Here is a 22,044-nt window from a genome sequence, read left to right on the forward strand (position 1 = left end):
CTTCTTTTCTGTTTTCTCTTTTCTACTCTTTTGTCTTTTTTCTCTTTTCTCTTCTATGCTCTTGTTTTCTCTTTTCTATTTTCTGTTTTCTCTTCATTTCTCTTCTTTTCTCCTTTCTCTTGTTTTCTCTTCTTATTTGTTTTCTCTTTTCTATTCTTTTGTCTTATTTCCTATTTAATCTTCTTTTCTCTTGTTTCTGTTTTCTATTTTCTCTTTTCTCTTCATTTCTCATCTTTTTTCATTTCTCTTCTTCTCTCTCCTTTACCCCTTGCTCTTTTCTCTTCTTACCTCTTCTTTTCTCTTTTCTCTTGTTTTCTCTTCTTTTCTCTTTCCTCTTTTTTCTTCATTTCTCATCATTTCTGTTCTTTTCTCTTTTCTCTTCTTTCACTTTTTCATTTCTCTTCTTTTCTGTTTTCTCTTTTCAATTCTTTTGTCTTCTCTCTTTTTTCTCTTCTTCTCGCTTTTCTAATTTCTCCTTTTCTCTTCTTTTCTCTTTTTTCATTTCTCTTCTTTTCTCTTCTTTTCTGTTTTCTCTTTTCTACTCTTTTGTCTTTTTTCTCTTTTCTCTTCTATGCTCTTGTTTTCTCTTTTCTCTTTTCTGTTTTCTCTTCATTTCTCTTCATTTCTCCTTTCTCTTGTTTTCTCTTCTGATTTGTTTTCTCTTTTCTATTCTTTTGTCTTCTATTCAATTTAATCTTCTTTTCTCTTGTTTCTCTTTTCTATTTTCACTTTTCTCTTCATTTCTCATCTTTTTTCATTTCTCTTCTTCTCTCTCCTTTACCCCTTGCTCTTTTCTCTTCTTTTCTCTTCTTTCCTCTTCTTTTCTCTTTTCTCTTCTTTTCGCTTCTTTTTTCTTTTCACTTTTTTCTTCATTTCTCTTCTTTTCTTTTTTCTCTTGTTTTCTCTTCTTTACCCCTTTCTTTTTATCTTTTCTCTTTGTTTTCTCTTCTTTTCTCGTTTCTCTTTTTTCTTCTTTTCTCATCATTTCTGTTCTTTTCTTTATTTTCATTTCTCTTCTTTTCTCTTCTTTTCTGTTTTCTCTTTTCTCTTCTTATTTGTTTTCTCTTTTCTATTCTTTTGTCTCCTTTACTATTTAATCTTCTTTTCTCTTGTATCTGTTTTCTATTTTCTCTTTTCTCTTCATTTCTCATCTTTTCTGTTTTCACTTTTCTATTTTTTTGTCTTTTTTCTCTTTTCTCTTTTCTCTTGTATTCTCTTGTTTTCTGTTTTCTATTTTCTCTTTTCTCTTCATTTCTCATCTTTTCTCATTTCTCTTCTTCTCTCTCCATTACCCCTTGCTCTTTCCTCTTCTTTTCTCTTCTTCCCTCTTCTTTTCTCTTTTCTCTTGTTTTCTCTTCTTTTCTCGTTTCTCTTTTTTCTTCTTTTCTCATCATTTCTGTTCTTTTCTGTTTTCTCTTCTTTCTCTTTTTTCATTTCTCTTCTTTTCTGTTTTCTCTTTTCTATTCTTTTGTCTGTTTTCTCTTTTCTCTTTTCAGTTCTATTCTCTTCTTTTCTCTTTTCTCTTCTTTTCTCTTGTTTCTGTTTTCTATTTTCTCTTTTCTCTTCATTTCTCTTCTTTGCTCTTTTTTCATTTCGCTTCTTTTCTCTTCTTTTCTGTTTTCTCTTTTCTACTCTTTTGTCTTTTTTCTCTTTTCTCTTCTATGCTCTTGTTTTCTCTTTTCTATTTTCTGTTTTCTCTTCATTTCTCTTCTTTTCTCTTTTCTCTTGTTTTCTCTTCTTATTTGTTTTCTCTTTTCTATTCTTTTGTCTCCTGTTCTATTTAATCTTCTTTTCCCTTGTTTCTCTTTTCTATTTTCTCTTTTCTCTTCATTTATCATCTTTTCTCGTTTCTCTTCTTCTCCTTTTTTTTACCCATTTCTCTTTTCTATTCTTTTCTCTTCTTAATTCTTCTTTTCTCTTTTCTCTTGTTTTCTATTCTATTCTCTTTTCTCTTTTCTCTTATTTTCACTTCATTTCTCTTCTTTTCTTTTTTCTCTTTGTTTTCTCTTCTTTTCTCTTTTCTCTTTTTTCTTCTTTTCTCATCATTTCTGTTCTTTTCTCATTTCTCTTCTTTCTCTTTTTTCATTTCTCTTCTTTTCTCTTCTTTTCTGTTTTCTCCTTTCTATTCTTTTGTCTTTTTTCTCTTTTCTCTTTTCTCTTCTATGCTCTTGTTTTCTGTTTTCTATTTTCTCTTTTCTCTTTTGTCTTCTTTTCTCTTCTTACCTCTTCTTTTCTCTTATTTTTGCTTCTTTTTTCTTTTCTCTTTTTTCTTCATTTCTCTTTTCTTTTTTCTCTTGTTTTCTCTTCTTTACCCCTTTCTTTTTTCTCTTTTCTCTTTGTTTTCTCTTCTTTTCTCTTTTCTCTTTTTTCTTCATTTCTCATCATTTCTGTTCTTTTCTCTTTTCTCTTCTTTCACTTTTTTCATTTCTCTTCTTTTCTCTTCTTTTCTGTTTTCTCTTTTCAATTCTTTTGTCTTTTCTCTTTTTTCTCTTCTTCTCACTTTTCTAATTTCTCCTTTTCTCTTCTTTTCTCTTTTTTCATTTCTCTTCTTTTCTGTTTTCTCTTTTCGACTCTTTTGTCTTTTTTCTCTTTTCTCTTCTATGCTCTTGTTTTCTCTTTTCTCTTTTCTGTTTTCTCTTCATTTCTCTTCTTTTCTCCTTTCTCTTGTTTTCTCTTCTTATTTGTTTTCTCATTTCTATTCTTTTGTCTTCTATTCAATTTAATCTTCTTTTCTCTTGTTTCTCTTTTCTATATTCACTTTTCTCTTCATTTCTCATCTTTTTTCATTTCTCTTCTTCTCTCTCCTTTACCCCTTGCTCTTTTCTCTTCTTTTCTCTTCTTACATCTTCTTTTCTCTTTTCTCTTCTTTTCGCTTCTTTTTTCTTTTCTCTTTTTTCTTCATTTCTCTTCTTTTCTTTTTTCTCTTGTTTTCTCTTCTTTACCCCTTTCTTTTTATCTTTTCTCTTTGTTTTCTCTTCTTTTCTCGTTTCTCTTTTTTCTTCTTTTCTCAGCATTTCTGTTGTTTTCTCTTTTTTCATTTCTCTTCTTTTCTCTGCTTTTCTGTTTTCTCTTTTCTACTCTTTTGTCTTTTTTCTCTTTTTTCTTCTATGCACTTGTTTTCTCTTTTCTATTTTCTGTTTTCTCTTCATTTCTCTTCTTTTCTCCTTTCTCTTGTTTTCTCTTCTGATTTGTTTTCTCTTTTCTATTCTTTCGTCTTCTATTCAATTTAATCTTCTTTTCTCTTGTTTCTCTTTTCTATTTTCACTTTTCTCTTCATTTCTCAACCTTTTTCATTTCTCTTCTTATCTCTCCTTTACCCCTTGCTCTTTTCTCTTCTTTTCTCTTCTTACCTCTTCTTTTCTCTTTTCTCTTCATTTCGCTTCTTTTTTCTTTTCTCTTTTTTCTTCATTTCTCTTCTTTTCTTTTTTCTCTTGTTTTCTCTTCTTTACCCCTTTCTTTTTTCTCTTTTCTCTTTGTTTTCTCTTCTTTTCTCTTTTCTCTTTTTTCTTCATTTCTCATCATTTCTGTTCTTTTCTCTTTTCTCTTCTTTCACTTTTTTCATTTCTCTTCTTTTCTCTTCTTTTCTGTTTTCTCTTTTCAATTCTTTTGTCTTTTCTCTTTTTTCTCTTCTTCTCACTTTTCTAATTTCTCCTTTTCTCTTCTTTTCTCTTTTTTCATTTCTCTTCTTTTCTGTTTTCTCTTTTCGACTCTTTTGTCTTTTTTCTCTTTTCTCTTCTATGCTCTTGTTTTCTCTTTTCTCTTTTCTGTTTTCTCTTCATTTCTCTTCTTTTCTCCTTTCTCTTGTTTTCTCTTCTTATTTGTTTTCTCATTTCTATTCTTTTGTCTTCTATTCAATTTAATCTTCTTTTCTCTTGTTTCTCTTTTCTATATTCACTTTTCTCTTCATTTCTCATCTTTTTTCATTTCTCTTCTTCTCTCTCCTTTACCCCTTGCTCTTTTCTCTTCTTTTCTCTTCTTACATCTTCTTTTCTCTTTTCTCTTCTTTTCGCTTCTTTTTTCTTTTCTCTTTTTTCTTCATTTCTCTTCTTTTCTTTTTTCTCTTGTTTTCTCTTCTTTACCCCTTTCTTTTTATCTTTTCTCTTTGTTTTCTCTTCTTTTCTCGTTTCTCTTTTTTCTTCTTTTCTCAGCATTTCTGTTGTTTTCTCTTTTTTCATTTCTCTTCTTTTCTCTGCTTTTCTGTTTTCTCTTTTCTACTCTTTTGTCTTTTTTCTCTTTTTTCTTCTATGCACTTGTTTTCTCTTTTCTATTTTCTGTTTTCTCTTCATTTCTCTTCTTTTCTCCTTTCTCTTGTTTTCTCTTCTGATTTGTTTTCTCTTTTCTATTCTTTCGTCTTCTATTCAATTTAATCTTCTTTTCTCTTGTTTCTCTTTTCTATTTTCACTTTTCTCTTCATTTCTCAACCTTTTTCATTTCTCTTCTTATCTCTCCTTTACCCCTTGCTCTTTTCTCTTCTTTTCTCTTCTTACCTCTTCTTTTCTCTTTTCTCTTCATTTCGCTTCTTTTTTCTTTTCTCTTTTTTCTTCATTTCTCTTCTTTTCTTTTTTCTCTTGTTTTCTCTTCTTTACCCCTTTCTTTTTTCTCTTTTCTCTTTGTTTTCTCTTCTTTTCTCTTTTCTCTTTTTTCTTCATTTCTCATCGTTTCTGTTCTTTTCTCTTTTCTCTTCTTTCACTTTTTTCATTTCTCTTCCTTTCTCTTCTTTTCTGTTTTCTCTTTTCAATTCTTTTGTCTTTTCTCTTTTCTCTTTTATTCTCTTCTTCTCGCTTTTCTAATTCCTCCTTTTCCCTTCTTTTCTCTTTTGTCATTTCTCTTCTTTTCTCTTCTTTTCTGTTTTCTCTTTTCTACTCTTTTGTCTTTTTTCTCTTTTCTCTTCTATGCTCTTGTTTTCTCTTTTCTATTTTCTGTTTTCTCTTCATTTCTCTTCTTTTCTTCTTTCTCTTGTTTTCTCTTCTTATTTGTTTTCTCTTTTCTATTCTTTTGTCTTCTTTTCTATTTAATCTTCTTTTCTCTTGTTTCTCTTTTCTATTTTCTCTTTTCTCTTCATTTCTCATCTTTTCTCGTTTCTATTCTTCTCTCTTTTTTTACCCATTTCTCTTTTCTCTTCTTTTCTCTTCTTTCCTCTTCTTTTCTCTTTTCTCTTCTTTTCGCTTCTTTTTTCTTTTCACTTTTTTCTTCATTTCTCTTCTTTTCTTTTTTCTCTTGTTTTCTCTTCTTCACCCCTTTCTTTTTATCTTTTCTCTTTGTTTTCTCTTCTTTTCTCGTTTCTCTTTTTTCTTCTTTTCTCATCATTTCTGTTCTTTTCTTTATTTTCATTTCTCTTCTTTTCTCTTCTTTTCTGTTTTCTCTTTTCTCTTCTTATTTGTTTTCTCTTTTCTATTCTTTTGTCTCCTTTACTATTTAATCTTCTTTTCTCTTGTATCTGTTTTCTATTTTCTCTTTTCTCTTCATTTCTCATCTTTTCTCTTTTCTCTTTTCTCTTTTTTCTTATTTTCACTTCATTTCCCTTCTTTTCTTTTTTCTCTTGTTTTCTCTTCTTATTTGTTTTCTCTTTTCTATTCTTTTGTCTCCTTTACTATTTAATCTTCTTTTCTCTTGTATCTGTTTTCTATTTTCTCTTTTCTCTTCATTTCTCATCTTTTCTGTTTTCACTTTTCTATTCTTTTGTCTTTTTTTTCTTTTCTCTTTTCTCTTCTATTCTCTTGTTTTCTGTTTTCTATTTTCTCTTTTCTCTTCATTTCTCATCTTTTCTCATTTCTCTTCTTCTCTCTCCATTACCCCTTGCTCTTTCCTCTTCTTTTCTCTTCTTACCTCTTCTTTTCTCTTTTCTCTTGTTTTCTCTTCTTTTCTCGTTTCTCTTTTTTCTTCTTATCTCATCATTTCTGTTCATTTCTCTTTTCTCTTCGTTCTCTTTTTTCATTTCTCTTCTTTTCTGTTTTCTCTTTTCTCTTCTTTTGTCTGTTTTCTCTTTTCTCTTTTCAGTTCTATTCTCTTGTTTTCTCTTTTCTAGTTTCTGTTTTCTCTTCATTTCTCTTCTTTTCTCTTTTCTCTTCTTTTCTCTTGTTTCTGTTTTCTATTTTCTCTTTTCTCTTCATTTCTCTTCTTTTCTCTTTTTTCATTTCTCTTCTTTTCTCTTCTTTTCTGTTTTCTCTTTTCTACTCTTTTGTCATTTTTCTCTTTTCTCTTCTATGCTCTTGTTTTCTCTTTTCTATTTTCTGTTTTCTCTTCATTTCTCTTCTTTTCTCCTTTCTCTTGTTTTCTCTTCTTATTTGTTTTCTCTTTTCTATTCTTTTGACTTATTTCCTATTTAATCTTCTTTTCTCTTGTTTCTCTTTTCTATTTTCTCTTTTCTCTTCATTTCTCATCTTTTTTCATTTCTCTTCTTCTCTCTCCTTTACCCCTTGCTCTTTTCTCTTCTTACCTCTTCTTTTCTCTTTTCTCTTGTTTTCTCTTCTTTTCTCTTTTCTCTTTTTTCTTCATTTCTCATCATTTCTGTTCTTTTCTCTTTTCTCTTCTTTCACTTTTTCATTTCTCTTCTTTTCTGTTTTCTCTTTTCAATTCTTTTGTCTTTTCTCTTTTTTCTCTTCTTCTCGCTTTTCTAATTTCTCCTTTTCTCTTCTTTTCTCTTTTTTCATTTCTCTTCTTTTGTCTTCTTTTCTGTTTTCTCTTTTCTACTCTTTTGTCTTTTTTCTCTTTTCTCTTCTATGCTCTTGTTTTCTCTCTTCTCTTTTCTGTTCTCTCTTCATTTCTCTTCATTTCTCCTTTCTCTTGTTTTCTCTTCTGATTTGTTTTCTCTTTTCTATTATTTTGTCTTCTATTCAATTTAATCTTCTTTTCTCTTGTTTCTCTTTTCTATTTTCACTTTTCTCTTCATTTCTCATCTTTTTTCATTTCTCTTCTTCTCTCTCCTTTACCCCTTGCTCTTTTCTCTTCTTTTCTCTTCTTTCCTCTTCTTTTCTCTTTTCTCTTTTCTATTCTTTGGTCTGTTTTCTCTTTTCTCTTTTCAGTTCTATTCTCTTGTTTTCTCTTTTCTAGTTTCTGGTTTCTCTACATTTCTCTTCTTTTCTCTTTTCTCTTCTTTTCTCTTGTTTCTGTTTTCTATTTTCTCTTTTCTCTTCATTTCTCTTCTTTTCTCTTTTCTCTTTTCTCTTATTTTCACTTCATTTCTCTTCTTTTCTTTTTTCTCTTGTTTTCTCTTCTTTACCCCTTTCTTTTTTCTCTTTTCTCTTTGTTTTCTCTTCTTTTCTCTTTTCTCTTTTTTCTTCATTTCTCATCATTTCTGTTCTTTTCTCTTTTCTCTTCTTTCACTTTTTTCATTTCTCTTCTTTTCTCTTCTTTTCTGTTTTCTCTTTTCAATTCTTTTGTCTTTTCTCTTTTTTCTCTTCTTCTCACTTTTCTAATTTCTCCTTTTCTCTTCTTTTCTCTTTTTTCATTTCTCTTCTTTTCTGTTTTCTCTTTTCGACTCTTTTGTCTTTTTTCTCTTTTCTCTTCTATGCTCTTGTTTTCTCTTTTCTCTTTTCTGTTTTCTCTTCATTTCTCTTCTTTTCTCCTTTCTCTTGTTTTCTCTTCTTATTTGTTTTCTCTTTTCTATTCTTTTGTCTTCTATTTAATTTAATCTTCTTTTCTCTTGTTTCTCTTTTCTATATTCACTTTTCTCTTCATTTCTCATCTTTTTTCATTTCTCTTCTTCTCTCTCCTTTACCCCTTGCTCGTTTCTCTTCTTTTCTCTTCTTACATCTTCTTTTCTCTTTTCTCTTCTTTTCGCTTCTTTTTTCTTTTCTCTTTTTTCTTCATTTCTCTTCTTTTCTTTTTTCTCTTGTTTTCTCTTCTTTACCCCTTTCTTTTTATCTTTTCTCTTTGTTTTCTCTTCTTTTCTCGTTTCTCTTTTTTCTTCTTTTCTCAGCATTTCTGTTGTTTTCTCTTTTTTCATTTCTCTTCTTTTCTCTGCTTTTCTGTTTTCTCTTTTCTACTCTTTTGTCTTTTTTCTCTTTTTTCTTCTATGCACTTGTTTTCTCTTTTCTATTTTCTGTTTTCTCTTCATTTCTCTTCTTTTCTCCTTTCTCTTGTTTTCTCTTCTGATTTGTTTTCTCTTTTCTATTCTTTCGTCTTCTATTCAATTTAATCTTCTTTTCTCTTGTTTCTCTTTTCTATTTTCACTTTTCTCTTCATTTCTCAACCTTTTTCATTTCTCTTCTTATCTCTCCTTTACCCCTTGCTCTTTTCTCTTCTTTTCTCTTCTTACCTCTTCTTTTCTCTTTTCTCTTCATTTCGCTTCTTTTTTCTTTTCTCTTTTTTCTTCATTTCTCTTCTTTTCTTTTTTCTCTTGTTTTCTCTTCTTTACCCCTTTCTTTTTTCTCTTTTCTCTTTGTTTTCTCTTCTTTTCTCTTTTCTCTTTTTTCTTCATTTCTCATCGTTTCTGTTGTTTTCTCTTTTCTCTTCTTTCACTTTTTTCATTTCTCTTCCTTTCTCTTCTTTTCTGTTTTCTCTTTTCAATTCTTTTGTCTTTTCTCTTTTCTCTTTTATTCTCTTCTTCTCGCTTTTCTAATTCCTCCTTTTCCCTTCTTTTCTCTTTTGTCATTTCTCTTCTTTTCTCTTCTTTTCTGTTTTCTCTTTTCTACTCTTTTGTCTTTTTTCTCTTTTCTCTTCTATGCTCTTGTTTTCTCTTTTCTATTTTCTGTTTTCTCTTCATTTCTCTTCTTTTCTTCTTTCTCTTGTTTTCTCTTCTTATTTGTTTTCTCTTTTCTATTCTTTTGTCTTCTTTTCTATTTAATCTTCTTTTCTCTTGTTTCTCTTTTCTATTTTCTCTTTTCTCTTCATTTCTCATCTTTTCTCGTTTCTATTCTTCTCTCTTTTTTTACCCATTTCTCTTTTCTATTCTTTTCTCTTCTTCCTTCTTCTTTTCTCTTTTCTGTTGTTTTCTATTCTTTTCTCTTTTCTCTTTTCTCTTCTTTTCACTTCATTTCTCTTCTTTTCTTTTTTCTCTTGTTTTCTCTTCTTTACCCCTTTCATTTTTCTCTTTTCTCTTTGTTTTCTCTTCTTTTCTAGTTTCTCGTTTTTCTTCTTTTCTCATCATTTCTGTTCTTTTCTCTTTTCTCTTCTTTCTCTTTTTTCATTTCTCTTCTTTTCTCTTCTTTTCTGTTTTCACTTTTCTTTTCTTTTGTCTTTTTTCTCTTTTCTCTTTTCTCTTCTATTCTCTTGTTTTCTGTTTTCTATTTTCTCTTTTCTCTTCATTTCTCATCTTTTCTCATTTCTCTTCTTCTCTCTCCATTACCCCTTGCTCTTTTCTCTTCTTTTCTCTTCTTACCTCTTCTTTTCTCTTTTCTCTTCTTACCTCTTCTTTTCTCTTTTTCCTTCATTTCTCTTCTTTTCTATTTTTTTCTTGTTTTCTCTTCTTTACCCCTTTCTTTTTATCTTTTCTCTTTGTTTTCTCTTCTTTTCTTGTTTCTCTTTTTTCTTCTTTTCTCATCATTTCTGTTCTTTTCTCTTTTCTCTTCGTTCTCTTTTTTCATTTCTCTTCTTTTCTCTTCTTTTCTGTTTTCTCTTTTCTATTCTTTTGTCTGTTTTCTCTTTTTCTTTTCTCTTCTATTCTCTTGTTTTCACTTTTCTATTTTCTGTTTTCTCTTCATTTCTCTTCTTTTCTCTATTATCTTCTTTTCTCTTGTTTCTGTTTTCTATTTTCTCTTTTCTCTTCATTTCTCTTCTTTTCTCTTTTCTCTTTTCTCTTATTTTCACTTCATTTCTCTTCTTTTCTTTTTTCTCTTGTTTTCTCTTCTTATTTGTTTTCTCTTTTCTATTCTTTTGTCTCCTTTACTGTTTAATCTTCTTTTCTCTTGTATCTGTTTTCTATTTTCTCTTTTCTCTTCATTTCTCATCTTTTCTGTTTTCACTTTTCTATTTTTTTGTCTTTTTTCTCTTTTCTCTTTTCTCTTGTATTCTCTTGTTTTCTGTTTTCTATTTTCTCTTTTCTCTTCATTTCTCATCTTTTCTCATTTCTCTTCTTCTCTCTCCATTACCCCTTGCTCTTTCCTCTTCTTTTCTCTTCTTACCTCTTCTTTTCACTTTTCTCTTGTTTTCTCTTCTTTTCTCGTTTCTCTTTTTTCTTCTTATCTCATCATTTCTGTTCATTTCTCTTTTCTCTTCGTTCTCTTTTTTCATTTCTCTTCTTTTCTCTTCTTTTCTGTTTTCTCTTTTCTATTTTCAGTTCTATTCTCTTGTTTTCTCTTTTCTAGTTTCTGTTTTCTCTTCATTTCTCTTCTTTTCTCTTTTCTCTTCTTTTCTCTTGTTTCTGTTTTCTATTTTCTCTTTTCTCTTCATTTCTCTTCTTTTCTCTTTTTCCATTTCTCTTCTTTTCTCTTCTTTTCTGTTTTCTCTTTTCTACTCTTTTGTCTTTTTTCTCTTTTCTCTTCTATGCTCTTGTTTTCTCTTTTCTATTTTCTGTTTTCTCTTCATTTCTCTTCTTTTCTCCTTTCTCTTGTTTTCTCTTCTTATTTGTTTTCTCTTTTCTATTCTTTTGTCTTATTTCCTATTTAATCTTCTTTTCTCTTGTTTCTGTTTTCTATTTTCTCTTTTCTCTTCATTTCTCATCTTTTTTCATTTCTCTTCTTCTCTCTCCTTTACCCCTTGCTCTTTTCTCTTCTTACCTCTTCTTTTCTCTTTTCTCTTGTTTTCTCTTCTTTTCTCTTTCCTCTTTTTTCTTCATTTCTCATCATTTCTGTTCTTTTCTCTTTTCTCTTCTTTCACTTTTTCATTTCTCTTCTTTTCTGTTTTCTCTTTTCAATTCTTTTGTCTTCTCTCTTTTTTCTCTTCTTCTCGCTTTTCTAATTTCTCCTTTTCTCTTCTTTTCTCTTTTTTCATTTCTCTTCTTTTCTCTTCTTTTCTGTTTTCTCTTTTCTACTCTTTTGTCTTTTTTCTCTTTTCTCTTCTATGCTCTTGTTTTCTCTTTTCTCTTTTCTGTTTTCTCTTCATTTCTCTTCATTTCTCCTTTCTCTTGTTTTCTCTTCTGATTTGTTTTCTCTTTTCTATTCTTTTGTCTTCTATTCAATTTAATCTTCTTTTCTCTTGTTTCTCTTTTCTATTTTCACTTTTCTCTTCATTTCTCATCTTTTTTCATTTCTCTTCTTCTCTCTCCTTTACCCCTTGCTCTTTTCTCTTCTTTTCTCTTCTTTCCTCTTCTTTTCTCTTTTCTCTTCTTTTCGCTTCTTTTTTCTTTTCACTTTTTTCTTCATTTCTCTTCTTTTCTTTTTTCTCTTGTTTTCTCTTCTTTACCCCTTTCTTTTTATCTTTTCTCTTTGTTTTCTCTTCTTTTCTCGTTTCTCTTTTTTCTTCTTTTCTCATCATTTCTGTTCTTTTCTTTATTTTCATTTCTCTTCTTTTCTCTTCTTTTCTGTTTTCTCTTTTCTCTTCTTATTTGTTTTCTCTTTTCTATTCTTTTGTCTCCTTTACTATTTAATCTTCTTTTCTCTTGTATCTGTTTTCTATTTTCTCTTTTCTCTTCATTTCTCATCTTTTCTGTTTTCACTTTTCTATTTTTTTGTCTTTTTTCTCTTTTCTCTTTTCTCTTGTATTCTCTTGTTTTCTGTTTTCTATTTTCTCTTTTCTCTTCATTTCTCATCTTTTCTCATTTCTCTTCTTCTCTCTCCATTACCCCTTGCTCTTTCCTCTTCTTTTCTCTTCTTACCTCTTCTTTTCTCTTTTCTCTTGTTTTCTCTTCTTTTCTCGTTTCTCTTTTTTCTTCTTTTCTCATCATTTCTGTTCTTTTCTGTTTTCTCTTCTTTCTCTTTTTTCATTTCTCTTCTTTTCTGTTTTCTCTTTTCTATTCTTTTGTCTGTTTTCTCTTTTCTCTTTTCAGTTCTATTCTCTTGTTTTCTCTTTTCTCTTCTTTTCTCTTGTTTCTGTTTTCTATTTTCTCTTTTCTCTTCATTTCTCTTCTTTGCTCTTTTTTCATTTCGCTTCTTTTCTCTTCTTTTCTGTTTTCTCTTTTCTACTCTTTTGTCTTTTTTCTCTTTTCTCTTCTATGCTCTTGTTTTCTCTTTTCTATTTTCTGTTTTCTCTTCATTTCTCTTCTTTTCTCTTTTCTCTTGTTTTCTCTTCTTATTTGTTTTCTCTTTTCTATTCTTTTGTCTCCTGTTCTATTTAATCTTCTTTTCCCTTGTTTCTCTTTTCTATTTTCTCTTTTCTCTTCATTTATCATCTTTTCTCGTTTCTCTTCTTCTCCTTTTTTTTTACCCATTTCTCTTTTCTATTCTTTTCTCTTCTTAATTCTTCTTTTCTCTTTTCTCTTGTTTTCTATTCTATTCTCTTTTCTCTTATTTTCACTTCATTTCTCTTCTTTTCTTTTTTCTCTTTGTTTTCTCTTCTTTTCTCTTTTCTCTTTTTTCTTCTTTTCTCATCATTTCTGTTCTTTTCTCATTTCTCTTCTTTCTCTTTTTTCATTTCTCTTCTTTTCTCTTCTTTTCTGTTTTCTCCTTTCTATTCTTTTGTCTTTTTTCTCTTTTCTCTTTTCTCTTCTATGCTCTTGTTTTCTGTTTTCTATTTTCTCTTTTCTCTTTTGTCTTCTTTTCTCTTCTTACCTCTTCTTTTCTCTTATTTTTGCTTCTTTTTTCTTTTCTCTTTTTTCTTCATTTCTCTTTTCTTTTTTCTCTTGTTTTCTCTTCTTTACCCCTTTCTTTTTTCTCTTTTCTCTTTGTTTTCTCTTCTTTTCTCTTTTCTCTTTTTTCTTCATTTCTCATCATTTCTGTTCTTTTCTCTTTTCTCTTCTTTCACTTTTTTCATTTCTCTTCTTTTCTCTTCTTTTCTGTTTTCTCTTTTCAATTCTTTTGTCTTTTCTCTTTTTTCTCTTCTTCTCACTTTTCTAATTTCTCCTTTTCTCTTCTTTTCTCTTTTTTCATTTCTCTTCTTTTCTGTTTTCTCTTTTCGACTCTTTTGTCTTTTTTCTCTTTTCTCTTCTATGCTCTTGTTTTCTCTTTTCTCTTTTCTGTTTTCTCTTCATTTCTCTTCTTTTCTCCTTTCTCTTGTTTTCTCTTCTTATTTGTTTTCTCTTTTCTATTCTTTTGTCTTCTATTCAATTTAATCTTCTTTTCTCTTGTTTCTCTTTTCTATATTCACTTTTCTCTTCATTTCTCATCTTTTTTCATTTCTCTTCTTCTCTCTCCTTTACCCCTTGCTCTTTTCTCTTCTTTTCTCTTCTTACATCTTCTTTTCTCTTTTCTCTTCTTTTCGCTTCTTTTTTCTTTTCTCTTTTTTCTTCATTTCTCTTCTTTTCTTTTTTCTCTTGTTTTCTCTTCTTTACCCCTTTCTTTTTATCTTTTCTCTTTGTTTTCTCTTCTTTTCTCGTTTCTCTTTTTTCTTCTTTTCTCAGCATTTCTGTTGTTTTCTCTTTTTTCATTTCTCTTCTTTTCTCTGCTTTTCTGTTTTCTCTTTTCTACTCTTTTGTCTTTTTTCTCTTTTTTCTTCTATGCACTTGTTTTCTCTTTTCTATTTTCTGTTTTCTCTTCATTTCTCTTCTTTTCTCCTTTCTCTTGTTTTCTCTTCTGATTTGTTTTCTCTTTTCTATTCTTTCGTCTTCTATTCAATTTAATCTTCTTTTCCCTTGTTTCTCTTTTCTATTTTCACTTTTCTCTTCATTTCTCAACCTTTTTCATTTCTCTTCTTATCTCTCCTTTACCCCTTGCTCTTTTCTCTTCTTTTCTCTTCTTACCTCTTCTTTTCTCTTTTCTCTTCATTTCGCTTCTTTTTTCTTTTCTCTTTTTTCTTCATTTCTCTTCTTTTCTTTTTTCTCTTGTTTTCTCTTCTTTACCCCTTTCTTTTTTCTCTTTTCTCTTTGTTTTCTCTTCTTTTCTCTTTTCTCTTTTTTCTTCATTTCTCATCGTTTCTGTTCTTTTCTCTTTTCTCTTCTTTCACTTTTTTCATTTCTCTTCCTTTCTCTTCTTTTCTGTTTTCTCTTTTCAATTCTTTTGTCTTTTCTCTTTTCTCTTTTATTCTCTTCTTCTCGCTTTTCTAATTCCTCCTTTTCCCTTCTTTTCTCTTTTGTCATTTCTCTTCTTTTCTCTTCTTTTCTGTTTTCTCTTTTCTACTCTTTTGTCTTTTTTCTCTTTTCTCTTCTATGCTCTTGTTTTCTCTTTTCTATTTTCTGTTTTCTCTTCATTTCTCTTCTTTTCTTCTTTCTCTTGTTTTCTCTTCTTATTTGTTTTCTCTTTTCTATTCTTTTGTCTTCTTTTCTATTTAATCTTCTTTTCTCTTGTTTCTCTTTTCTATTTTCTCTTTTCTCTTCATTTCTCATCTTTTCTCGTTTCTATTCTTCTCTCTTTTTTTACCCATTTCTCTTTTCTCTTCTTTTCTCTTCTTTCCTCTTCTTTTCTCTTTTCTCTTCTTTTCGCTTCTTTTTTCTTTTCACTTTTTTCTTCATTTCTCTTCTTTTCTTTTTTCTCTTGTTTTCTCTTCTTTACCCCTTTCTTTTTATCTTTTCTCTTTGTTTTCTCTTCTTTTCTCGTTTCTCTTTTTTCTTCTTTTCTCATCATTTCTGTTCTTTTCTTTATTTTCATTTCTCTTCTTTTCTCTTCTTTTCTGTTTTCTCTTTTCTCTTCTTATTTGTTTTCTCTTTTCTATTCTTTTGTCTCCTTTACTATTTAATCTTCTTTTCTCTTGTATCTGTTTTCTATTTTCTCTTTTCTCTTCATTTCTCATCTTTTCTGTTTTCACTTTTCTATTTTTTTGTCTTTTTTCTCTTTTCTCTTTTCTCTTGTATTCTCTTGTTTTCTGTTTTCTATTTTCTCTTTTCTCTTCATTTCTCATCTTTTCTCATTTCTCTTCTTCTCTCTCCATTACCCCTTGCTCTTTCCTCTTCTTTTCTCTTCTTACCTCTTCTTTTCTCTTTTCTCTTGTTTTCTCTTCTTTTCTCGTTTCTCTTTTTTCTTCTTTTCTCATCATTTCTGTTCTTTTCTGTTTTCTCTTCTTTCTCTTTTTTCATTTCTCTTCTTTTATTGTTTCTCTTTTTTCTTCTTTTCTCATCATTTCTGTTCTTTTCTCTTTTTTCATTTCTCTTCTTTTCTCTTCTTTTCTGTTTTCTCTTTTCGACTCTTTTGTCTTTTTTCTCTTTTCTCTTCTATGCTCTTGTTTTCTCTTTTCTATTTTCTGTTTTCTCTTCATTTCTCTTCTTTTCTTCTTTCTCTTGTTTTCTCTTCTTATTTGTTTTCTCTTTTCTATTCTTTTGTCTTCTTTTCTATTTAATCTTCTTTTCTCTTGTTTCTCTTTTCTATTTTCTCTTTTCTCTTCATTTCTCATCTTTTCTCGTTTCTATTCTTCTCTCTTTTTTTACCCATTTCTCTTTTCTATTCTTTTCTCTTCTTCCTTCTTCTTTTCTCTTTTCTGTTGTTTTCTATTCTTTTCTCTTTTCTCTTTTCTCTTCTTTTCACTTCATTTCTCTTCTTTTCTTTTTTCTCTTGTTTTCTCTTCTTTACCCCTTTCATTTTTCTCTTTTCTCTTTCTTTTCTCTTCTTTTCTAGTTTCTCGTTTTTCTTCTTTTCTCATCATTTCTGTTCTTTTCTCTTTTCTCTTCTTTCTCTTTTTTCATTTCTCTTCTTTTCTCTTCTTTTCTGTTTTCACTTTTCTTTTCTTTTGTCTTTTTTCTCTTTTCTCTTTTCTCTTCTATTCTCTTGTTTTCTGTTTTCTATTTTCTCTTTTCTCTTCATTTCTCATCTTTTCTCATTTCTCTTCTTCTCTCTCCATTACCCCTTGCTCTTTTCTCTTCTTTTCTCTTCTTACCTCTTCTTTTCTCTTTTCTCTTCTTACCTCTTCTTTTCTCTTTTTCCTTCATTTCTCTTCTTTTCTATTTTCTCTTGTTTTCTCTTCTTTACCCCTTTCTTTTTATCTTTTCTCTTTGTTTTCTCTTCTTTTCTTGTTTCTCTTTTTTCTTCTTTTCTCATCATTTCTGTTCTTTTCTCTTTTCTCTTCGTTCTCTTTTTTCATTTCTCTTCTTTTCTCTTCTTTTCTGTTTTCTCTTTTCTATTCTTTTGTCTGTTTTCTCTTTTTCTTTTCTCTTCTATTCTCTTGTTTTCACTTTTCTATTTTCTGTTTTCTCTTCATTTCTCTTCTTTTCTCTATTATCTTCTTTTCTCTTGTTTCTGTTTTCTATTTTCTCTTTTCTCTTCATTTCTCTTCTTTTCTCTTTTCTCTTTTCTCTTATTTTCACTTCATTTCTCTTCTTTTCTTTTTTCTCTTGTTTTCTCTTCTTATTTGTTTTCTCTTTTCTATTCTTTTGTCTCCTTTACTATTTAATCTTCTTTTCTCTTGTATCTGTTTTCTATTTTCTCTTTTCTCTTCATTTCTCATCTTTTCTGTTTTCACTTTTCTATTTTTTTGTCTTTTTTCTCTTTTCTCTTTTCTCTTGTATTCTCTTGTTTTCTGTTTTCTATTTTCTCTTTTCTCTTCATTTCTCATCTTTTCTCATTTCTCTTCTTCTCTCTCCATTACCCCTTGCTCTTTCCTCTTCTTTTCTCTTCTTACCTCTTCTTTTCTCTTTTCTCTTGTTTTCTCTTCTTTTCTCGTTTCTCTTTTTTCTTCTTATCTCATCATTTCTGTTCATTTCTCTTTTCTCTTCGTTCTCTTTTTTCATTTCTCTTCTTTTCTCTTCTTTTCTGTTTTCTCTTTTCTATTTTCAGTTCTATTCTCTTGTTTTCTCTTTTCTAGTTTCTGTTTTCTCTTCATTTCTCTTCTTTTCTCTTTTCTCTTCTTTTCTCTTGTTTCTGTTTTCTATTTTCTCTTTTCTCTTCATTTCTCTTCTTTTCTCTTTTTCCATTTCTCTTCTTTTCTCTTCTTTTCTGTTTTCTCTTTTCTACTCTTTTGTCTTTTTTCTCTTTTCTCTTCTATGCTCTTGTTTTCTCTTTTCTATTTTCTGTTTTCTCTTCATTTCTCTTCTTTTCTCCTTTCTCTTGTTTTCTCTTCTTATTTGTTTTCTCTTTTCTATTCTTTTGTCTTATTTCCTATTTAATCTTCTTTTCTCTTGTTTCTGTTTTCTATTTTCTCTTTTCTCTTCATTTCTCATCTTTTTTCATTTCTCTTCTTCTCTCTCCTTTACCCCTTGCTCTTTTCTCTTCTTACCTCTTCTTTTCTCTTTTCTCTTGTTTTCTCTTCTTTTCTCTTTCCTCTTTTTTCTTCATTTCTCATCATTTCTGTTCTTTTCTCTTTTCTCTTCTTTCACTTTTTCATTTCTCTTCTTTTCTGTTTTCTCTTTTCAATTCTTTTGTCTTCTCTCTTTTTTCTCTTCTTCTCGCTTTTCTAATTTCTCCTTTTCTCTTCTTTTCTCTTTTTTCATTTCTCTTCTTTTCTCTTCTTTTCTGTTTTCTCTTTTCTACTCTTTTGTCTTTTTTCTCTTTTCTCTTCTATGCTCTTGTTTTCTCTTTTCTCTTTTCTGTTTTCTCTTCATTTCTCTTCATTTCTCCTTTCTCTTGTTTTCTCTTCTGATTTGTTTTCTCTTTTCTATTCTTTTGTCTTCTATTCAATTTAATCTTCTTTTCTCTTGTTTCTCTTTTCTATTTTCACTTTTCTCTTCATTTCTCATCTTTTTTCATTTCTCTTCTTCTCTCTCCTTTACCCCTTGCTCTTTTCTCTTCTTTTCTCTTCTTTCCTCTTCTTTTCTCTTTTCTCTTCTTTTCGCTTCTTTTTTCTTTTCACTTTTTTCTTCATTTCTCTTCTTTTCTTTTTTCTCTTGTTTTCTCTTCTTTACCCCTTTCTTTTTATCTTTTCTCTTTGTTTTCTCTTCTTTTCTCGTTTCTCTTTTTTCTTCTTTTCTCATCATTTCTGTTCTTTTCTTTATTTTCATTTCTCTTCTTTTCTCTTCTTTTCTGTTTTCTCTTTTCTCTTCTTATTTGTTTTCTCTTTTCTATTCTTTTGTCTCCTTTACTATTTAATCTTCTTTTCTCTTGTATCTGTTTTCTATTTTCTCTTTTCTCTTCATTTCTCATCTTTTCTGTTTTCACTTTTCTATTTTTTTGTCTTTTTTCTCTTTTCTCTTTTCTCTTGTATTCTCTTGTTTTCTGTTTTCTATTTTCTCTTTTCTCTTCATTTCTCATCTTTTCTCATTTCTCTTCTTCTCTCTCCATTACCCCTTGCTCTTTCCTCTTCTTTTCTCTTCTTACCTCTTCTTTTCTCTTTTCTCTTGTTTTCTCTTCTTTTCTCGTTTCTCTTTTTTCTTCTTTTCTCATCATTTCTGTTCTTTTCTGTTTTCTCTTCTTTCTCTTTTTTCATTTCTCTTCTTTTCTGTTTTCTCTTTTCTATTCTTTTGTCTGTTTTCTCTTTTCTCTTTTCAGTTCTATTCTCTTGTTTTCTCTTTTCTCTTCTTTTCTCTTGTTTCTGTTTTCTATTTTCTCTTTTCTCTTCATTTCTCTTCTTTGCTCTTTTTTCATTTCGCTTCTTTTCTCTTCTTTTCTGTTTTCTCTTTTCTACTCTTTTGTCTTTTTTCTCTTTTCTCTTCTATGCTCTTGTTTTCTCTTTTCTATTTTCTGTTTTCTCTTCATTTCTCTTCTTTTCTCTTTTCTCTTGTTTTCTCTTCTTATTTGTTTTCTCTTTTCTATTCTTTTGTCTCCTGTTCTATTTAATCTTCTTTTCCCTTGTTTCTCTTTTCTATTTTCTCTTTTCTCTTCATTTATCATCTTTTCTCGTTTCTCTTCTTCTCCTTTTTTTTTACCCATTTCTCTTTTCTATTCTTTTCTCTTCTTAATTCTTCTTTTCTCTTTTCTCTTGTTTTCTATTCTATTCTCTTTTCTCTTTTCTCTTATTTTCACTTCATTTCTCTTCTTTTCTTTTTTCTCTTTGTTTTCTCTTCTTTTCTCTTTTCTCTTTTTTCTTCTTTTCTCATCATTTCTGTTCTTTTCTCATTTCTCTTCTTTCTCTTTTTTCATTTCTCTTCTTTTCTCTTCTTTTCTGTTTTCTCCTTTCTATTCTTTTGTCTTTTTTCTCTTTTCTCTTTTCTCTTCTATGCTCTTGTTTTCTGTTTTCTATTTTCTCTTTTCTCTTTTGTCTTCTTTTCTCTTCTTACCTCTTCTTTTCTCTTATTTTTGCTTCTTTTTTCTTTTCTCTTTTTTCTTCATTTCTCTTTTCTTTTTTCTCTTGTTTTCTCTTCTTTACCCCTTTCTTTTTTCTCTTTTCTCTTTGTTTTCTCTTCTTTTCTCTTTTCTCTTTTTTCTTCATTTCTCATCATTTCTGTTCTTTTCTCTTTTCTCTTCTTTCACTTTTTTCATTTCTCTTCTTTTCTCTTCTTTTCTGTTTTCTCTTTTCAATTCTTTTGTCTTTTCTCTTTTTTCTCTTCTTCTCACTTTTCTAATTTCTCCTTTTCTCTTCTTTTCTCTTTTTTCATTTCTCTTCTTTTCTGTTTTCTCTTTTCGACTCTTTTGTCTTTTTTCTCTTTTCTCTTCTATGCTCTTGTTTTCTCTTTTCTCTTTTCTGTTTTCTCTTCATTTCTCTTCTTTTCTCCTTTCTCTTGTTTTCTCTTCTTATTTGTTTTCTCTTTTCTATTCTTTTGTCTTCTATTCAATTTAATCTTCTTTTCTCTTGTTTCTCTTTTCTATATTCACTTTTCTCTTCATTTCTCATCTTTTTTCATTTCTCTTCTTCTCTCTCCTTTACCCCTTGCTCTTTTCTCTTCTTTTCTCTTCTTACATCTTCTTTTCTCTTTTCTCTTCTTTTCGCTTCTTTTTTCTTTTCTCTTTTTTCTTCATTTCTCTTCTTTTCTTTTTTCTCTTGTTTTCTCTTCTTTACCCCTTTCTTTTTATCTTTTCTCTTTGTTTTCTCTTCTTTTCTCGTTTCTCTTTTTTCTTCTTTTCTCAGCATTTCTGTTGTTTTCTCTTTTTTCATTTCTCTTCTTTTCTCTGCTTTTCTGTTTTCTCTTTTCTACTCTTTTGTCTTTTTTCTCTTTTTTCTTCTATGCACTTGTTTTCTCTTTTCTATTTTCTGTTTTCTCTTCATTTCTCTTCTTTTCTCCTTTCTCTTGTTTTCTCTTCTGATTTGTTTTCTCTTTTCTATTCTTTCGTCTTCTATTCAATTTAATCTTCTTTTCCCTTGTTTCTCTTTTCTATTTTCACTTTTCTCTTCATTTCTCAACCTTTTTCATTTCTCTTCTTATCTCTCCTTTACCCCTTGCTCTTTTCTCTTCTTTTCTCTTCTTACCTCTTCTTTTCTCTTTTCTCTTCATTTCGCTTCTTTTTTCTTTTCTCTTTTTTCTTCATTTCTCTTCTTTTCTTTTTTCTCTTGTTTTCTCTTCTTTACCCCTTTCTTTTTTCTCTTTTCTCTTTGTTTTCTCTTCTTTTCTCTTTTCTCTTTTTTCTTCATTTCTCATCGTTTCTGTTCTTTTCTCTTTTCTCTTCTTTCACTTTTTTCATTTCTCTTCCTTTCTCTTCTTTTCTGTTTTCTCTTTTCAATTCTTTTGTCTTTTCTCTTTTCTCTTTTATTCTCTTCTTCTCGCTTTTCTAATTCCTCCTTTTCCCTTCTTTTCTCTTTTGTCATTTCTCTTCTTTTCTCTTCTTTTCTGTTTTCTCTTTTCTACTCTTTTGTCTTTTTTCTCTTTTCTCTTCTATGCTCTTGTTTTCTCTTTTCTATTTTCTGTTTTCTCTTCATTTCTCTTCTTTTCTTCTTTCTCTTGTTTTCTCTTCTTATTTGTTTTCTCTTTTCTATTCTTTTGTCTTCTTTTCTATTTAATCTTCTTTTCTCTTGTTTCTCTTTTCTATTTTCTCTTTTCTCTTCATTTCTCATCTTTTCTCGTTTCTATTCTTCTCTCTTTTTTTACCCATTTCTCTTTTCTCTTCTTTTCTCTTCTTTCCTCTTCTTTTCTCTTTTCTCTTCTTTTCGCTTCTTTTTTCTTTTCACTTTTTTCTTCATTTCTCTTCTTTTCTTTTTTCTCTTGTTTTCTCTTCTTTACCCCTTTCTTTTTATCTTTTCTCTTTGTTTTCTCTTCTTTTCTCGTTTCTCTTTTTTCTTCTTTTCTCATCATTTCTGTTCTTTTCTTTATTTTCATTTCTCTTCTTTTCTCTTCTTTTCTGTTTTCTCTTTTCTCTTCTTATTTGTTTTCTCTTTTCTATTCTTTTGTCTCCTTTACTATTTAATCTTCTTTTCTCTTGTATCTGTTTTCTATTTTCTCTTTTCTCTTCATTTCTCATCTTTTCTGTTTTCACTTTTCTATTTTTTTGTCTTTTTTCTCTTTTCTCTTTTCTCTTGTATTCTCTTGTTTTCTGTTTTCTATTTTCTCTTTTCTCTTCATTTCTCATCTTTTCTCATTTCTCTTCTTCTCTCTCCATTACCCCTTGCTCTTTCCTCTTCTTTTCTCTTCTTACCTCTTCTTTTCTCTTTTCTCTTGTTTTCTCTTCTTTTCTCGTTTCTCTTTTTTCTTCTTTTCTCATCATTTCTGTTCTTTTCTGTTTTCTCTTCTTTCTCTTTTTTCATTTCTCTTCTTTTATTGTTTCTCTTTTTTCTTCTTTTCTCATCATTTCTGTTCTTTTCTCTTTTTTCATTTCTCTTCTTTTCTCTTCTTTTCTGTTTTCTCTTTTCGACTCTTTTGTCTTTTTTCTCTTTTCTCTTCTATGCTCTTGTTTTCTCTTTTCTATTTTCTGTTTTCTCTTCATTTCTCTTCTTTTCTTCTTTCTCTTGTTTTCTCTTCTTATTTGTTTTCTCTTTTCTATTCTTTTGTCTTCTTTTCTATTTAATCTTCTTTTCTCTTGTTTCTCTTTTCTATTTTCTCTTTTCTCTTCATTTCTCATCTTTTCTCGTTTCTATTCTTCTCTCTTTTTTTACCCATTTCTCTTTTCTATTCTTTTCTCTTCTTCCTTCTTCTTTTCTCTTTTCTGTTGTTTTCTATTCTTTTCTCTTTTCTCTTTTCTCTTCTTTTCACTTCATTTCTCTTCTTTTCTTTTTTCTCTTGTTTTCTCTTCTTTACCCCTTTCATTTTTCTCTTTTCTCTTTCTTTTCTCTTCTTTTCTAGTTTCTCGTTTTTCTTCTTTTCTCATCATTTCTGTTCTTTTCTCTTTTCTCTTCTTTCTCTTTTTTCAT

Source organism: Chiloscyllium punctatum, chromosome 2 (assembly GCF_047496795.1).
Source record: "Chiloscyllium punctatum isolate Juve2018m chromosome 2, sChiPun1.3, whole genome shotgun sequence".
NCBI classification, from domain to species: Eukaryota; Metazoa; Chordata; class Chondrichthyes; order Orectolobiformes; family Hemiscylliidae; genus Chiloscyllium; species Chiloscyllium punctatum.